We start from the raw sequence: 5,797 nt of genomic DNA, 5'->3' as shown, positions 1-5,797 counted from the left end.
TGTCATCTTACTATGAAATCAACATTCAGTGCCGAACTCAAACCTGAGACCTCGTCAGAATCTTTTTTGCGAACTTCCTCAGCCAAAATCAAATCACGAATATCATTGTATTTCAATTTAGATTTACCTACAGAACTGCTAACTATTATCCTCATGGCTTCCCAACTATCTGACAACGAAGCCAATAAGATCAATGCACATATCTCATCATCAAAATCAATTTCCACTGACGACAATTGATTTGTGATAGTATTGAAATCATTCAGGTGTTGAGCAACAGAAATACTTTCCGTCATTTTCAAGTTGAATAACTTCTTCATCAAGTACACATTATTATTCACCGATGACTTTTCATACATACATGATAAAGCTCCCATGAGATCTGCAATCTTTCTCTCCTTGCTGACATTGTGTGCAACGGTCCTTGACAGGGTCAATCGAATAACCCTCAGAACTTGTCGATCCAACAAATTCCATTCAGCTTCATCCATCCTTTCAGGTCTTTTCCCCAATAACGGAAGATGAAGTTTCTTCCCATAGAGGTAATCATCTATCTGCATCCTCTAATAACCAAAATCTGTGTCATCAAACTTCTCGATCCTGAAATCTTCACTTCTTCTGCAGTCACCGTCTTCCTTAGATCTAAACAAAGCTCTGATATCAATTGTTGTTGGGATATAGATATACACCACCAATTGATGTGGTATATATATAAATCAAACATGAGAACGATTGACGAAGCGAAAATATAACGAAAAAAAATTCACACTAGAACATAGTAACACCACAGCGGAACACGCAGATTTACGTGGTTCGACAAATTGTCTACGTCTACAGAGTTGCAGAAGATTTTACTACTTGAGGAATTTACACCAGTCAATCACCTCGACTTACAAGAGGAATCTCTCACTTCGTTGCTCTCTCTCTTCTTCTCTCTCTGGTCTTCTCTCTCTACATCGAGATACATCGAAGAAACACTACACTGAGATACACGGAAGAAGATAAACTTACAAGAGAAATAAACTCAATTTCTCTTCTGCCACAAATCACGAAGAAGAAGCCTAGGGAGAACAATCTTCTTCTTCTTCTTTCTTCTTTCTTCTGCCGCAAGGAACTACCGCTTGCACTTCTCTTCCTCTGCCCCGAAGAAACCATCCTCTATCCCGAGGAAACCAAAGAACAACTCAAACCGTGACTTCTAAACCCAAGAAAAGTCATCCGAAGCTTTTATCACATACAAGAAGGAACGAAGAGATGCTTCGCTTCGCAATAAAGGAAGGCGGGAGCAGTTGACGCCTATGGTTCGCGAATCGACGCCAGGCGGGAACGGTCTCGACTGTTTCGCAATCGAAGCAGGAGCGCGGAGTGGGAGATCACGATGTTTCGAGATCGGGTGAGCGGACGCGACGGTCGGACCGGGCTCCACTTATAACAATTCTTTGGGTGTGATTCATGGGTGGATTCAAATTCAACAATACCATCGTTTTAACTTTTGAAAAAGTTAAATAGAACTTTTAATGCATAAGTGTGACAAATATATAAAAGCTGAAGTTTAGGTGAGGGATATGTATGTAAATCATCATAATATTTCGATGATTAATTTGAAATTTACAAACATACCACATAGTTCTTAGATATTTAATACTTAAATTTAATATTCACTTATATCACATCCAAAATTTTAGCATTATATGAAAAATATCATTAATATTAATTTTGTTTTAAATGCAGCAGTTTTTTTATATATTTTGAGATGATTATGACATTAAACTGTTAGATAAGTAAAAGTTAATTTTTATAAATATATAATAATTAAGTGGAATGTATTTTATGTTAATTTTTTTAATTGTGACCCATGTTGCCCACAAACCGGCTAACATTAGTCATTTATTTTATTAGTAATTGCCCACAAACTCACTAATGTGAGTCATTTACTTTAATAATAAATGAAAATTAATTAATTAAATTATCTTAAATTATTTCTAATAAGTAACTCTCTTATGAATTGTGGCTACTAATATGTGTCACTTATTTTTATTAATTAATTAATTAATTTATCTTAAATCCTTTTTTATAAGAAACTCTTAATAGATTTTGGTTACTAACATGTATTATTTATTTTAATAATAAATGTCAATTAATTAATTAAAATTTCATAAATCTTATTGTTCAGTAACCCCCTGATGGAAGGTGGTTAAATAACATATAATTCAGAGAAGGGACATCTCTCATCCTAACAGATACCTTATATTTCTCTCCATCAGAAATTACAGAAAATTTCAGAGGATTAGAAAGTGCACTCCATCTCCTCATATCTAATTCTACAATCATGAATATAGGTAAGTATCTCTTATTTGTGGGTATGTAAAAATCATGAATTCAAAGATCTTGATCATTATGTGTTTTATGAATTTGGGTCATAAAATTGAATGATAAAATAAAAAAAAAATTCTAACATTTTAATCCCCCGTAAACTTTACCATTGTTCATTTCTTTTATTCTAATATTTCTCCATCTCAAAAAAAAAAAAAAACAAACAAATAAAGGACAAAAGTGCAACGAAAATCATAACTAAATCCAAATTGATTTGGCATATTTTAAATTGCAATGAAAAAAAAAATGCAAGTGAAGATATTTTAATCTTAATTTAATTAATAGAAATCTCAATTCAGTGAATTTATTTTTGATATAAATGAAAAAGATGATTAATTAATTTAAAGTTATGTTGTTCTCAGCTCATAATAAATTTAATGATTTTGAGATTCACAATAAAGTCTTACATATAAGATTGCATTGGGCTCAATTGGACAAATAGTTAATGAAAAAAGAAACACTTGTGTTTATGATCTCAATCTAGTTCACCCTTATGGATGTCCAACCAAACACAGTGGTTGGATTTTGTATTCTGATGGCTAAAGACCCTTTAACATGTTAAGACTCTAGATGCATTATTAGATGTTTGTTGCCGTACTTATCAAGACCTATTGCAGAAGAAGGAACTCGACAAATGTCACTCTGAGAAATAGCTATATGGTAAGAGGTTAGGCTCCGTTTGGGAGGGCGTCCGCACTGTGTCGGGAGAGCGTCGCGGGGGAGCGGCATTGAACTGCTGCCGTTTAGGAGCACGTCGGAAGCGCGTCGCAGAGCGTTTTTCCTTAAACGCCGGACGCGGAAAGAGTCTTGTGGGCGATGTTCGACTTCAGCTTTTTTCAGATCGAGCCCCGCTTCCCCTCCCACTGGCGAGCCTGAGATTACAAGCCTGAATGTCAATCTAGAAGATTTGCATACCCTCATGCCTAACCCAGCTTGGCTTTTCCGTGATCATCTTCCAGCCCTCCTTCCTCTTCCCACTCGTGCTGCTTCGAAACTCCTCAAAATAGGCTCCCTTTTTAGTAATTTACAATGAGATTAAAAAAACAATTCCGTCAGGACAAAAAGCCCCTACGCGTTCAAGGGTTAAAATCTTAGGATGGAGCTTTGTGGCTATGGAGATGCATGAATCCCAGTAGAACACAAATACAGAAAATAAAATTTGAAAGTTAGAGATCTCGAGGAGAAGTAACAGGCTCCAGGGATTTCCTTAACAAATACAGAAGACCTTTTTTTTTTCTTTCTTTTTTCTCTTGCTATCTTCCTCTATTCTCAATTTTGTGCTAAACCAAGTTTGAAGTGGCTAATGCAACTTGAAAGAATAAATGAGATTAAATAGAAAAAAAAAAGTTTATGTTTGTACTCAATTCAAAATGTTGCAATTCACATTACTTTGAAGTAACTGTAGATTCGAGTAATGATGTGTGTTAGTTATCATTGAGTTACACTAAAGGATTCTTGATAGAACGTCTAAAATCTAAACAGAGCTCACTGGTTGCTCGAAGTTAAAAATACTTCTTTTTAAGCACATTATTTCTTAGATTCAGTCATTAATTGGAAATTTTATGTGCATTCACCTTCCAAACAATTCGGAGAGAATTTGTTTTTCTCACACAAAATTAGTGAACTACAAAATCGATGCATTTAAATATGTCACGATTAACCAATTAGATTTTGATAAGAATGAAAAATATGGTTGAGGTTTTTTTTGTGAATTTTTATATTTGAGTACAAATTTGAGAAACAGATGAAAGTGTGTATTAGTTTTATAAATAGCTATATTTGCAGTGATATGTATCAAATATATGACCATCACAGTTCTGTAACAAACAATATTACTAAACAGGGGCAGAATAGTCATTTGTCCAGAAATAGTTGTCCCACAGCTGTTTTTACACAGCTGCAACCAACAGGCAGCCAGCTTCCCAGAGCAAATTCCTGGGGCAGCGCAGCTGAAAAGCTGAGAAGCTGCAGCTTCCTCAATGAAACCCTAAGTCTATGAACGCATTCTAAATATTGACCACACTTGAGGGTGGTGATGTTGCTTAGATTTGATCACTTAATTTGCATTCTAGCACTTGGAAGATTATTGTGTCATGGTCAATTTTTTTCTTATACAAAATTAAGCAACTAATAATTTCAACATATATGTTAGAAAGTTATTTATTGATGATTGCCATAATTGTTATTGTAAGTGGTGAATTAAAAAGAAAGATCAACTCATAGTGAGACATACTCAATAAATAAAATAAAAATGGCGGACATTTGTATGATAATAACTGAACACAATTTAGCTATAGTTATTGTTGGTGCTTTGAATAAACACGTGCTATTTTACCCTTCTGTTAATTATACGTGTAAATATAGAAGATTTTTTGAAAATTTGATGCAATTTTGATCACTATTTGAAGTGGATTCATCACTATCATCAACAAATCTATAAAATTTACAGTCATCAGCTGTTCTATTAATGGGACTTCTATATAATTTTTTTCCATAACTAGCATCTCATCTTGAAATATACTTAAAATAATATATACCGCAATTGCAATACATAACTCTAGAAAAATTTTAAATCATATAGCCTATATTTCTTAAAAATGCAAAGTTAAATGCTTGATTGAAAATTAGAATATTTGTGCAATAGAATGAGTAAGTAATAAAAAAATAAAAAAAAAATAGGGCTTAGAGTTAGTGTATAGAAATACATAATGACTCTCTATAAGAAGGTGAATGACCCATAAAGAAGAAGATCGTGGTTGCTTTTAAGCTTTTCTTAACAAACTCGTATATTTAAAAAAAAAAAAAACTAAGCAGAATAAAAACCATCCAGAAGAACCCCTAAAATCATATGACTTGTTAAATACCTCAAAAAAAAAAATGACACAAAAGAATATCTTAATGCAACAGCACAACATAATATTTAAATTTTTTTTTTTGGATTACACAAAATTACACAATTCATGATGCATTAATGAAATACATAAAAAATAAAGATAAAAATATTCTCATACACAATTAAATGTCTAAAGTACACAACAGAAATACCTAGAGAAACATGTTTTACTCCACAACTAAAGCATTTGTAATATGTTTCCTTAGCAGAATCATAATATCAACACTTTTACCGTTCTGAGTCTAGTGATCTTCAACAACTTCGGTCTCCATTATTAACTTGCAAATTTTGTCCTATTAAACTATCAAAATTTAAATTAAATGTCTCAACTTTGAAGGATGTTATCCTATATAATTGTGTAATATCGTTGTCACTACAACTATTTGACTTATTTGTTAAATAAGTATGCATGCATGCTCCTTAGTATAAGTCATCATCTTTACACCATGTAAGGAGAAGAGACCCATGTTAATAATAATTTAATATTAATTATTTAAGATAAAGATATATATATATATATATATATATACA

The sequence above is a fragment of the Phalaenopsis equestris genome, unplaced genomic scaffold (genome assembly GCF_001263595.1).
Source record: "Phalaenopsis equestris unplaced genomic scaffold, ASM126359v1 Scaffold198476, whole genome shotgun sequence".
Lineage (NCBI taxonomy): Eukaryota > Viridiplantae > Streptophyta > Magnoliopsida > Asparagales > Orchidaceae > Phalaenopsis > Phalaenopsis equestris.
The sequence above is the reverse complement of the archived record's forward strand: the minus strand, read 5'-3'. Positions refer to the sequence as shown.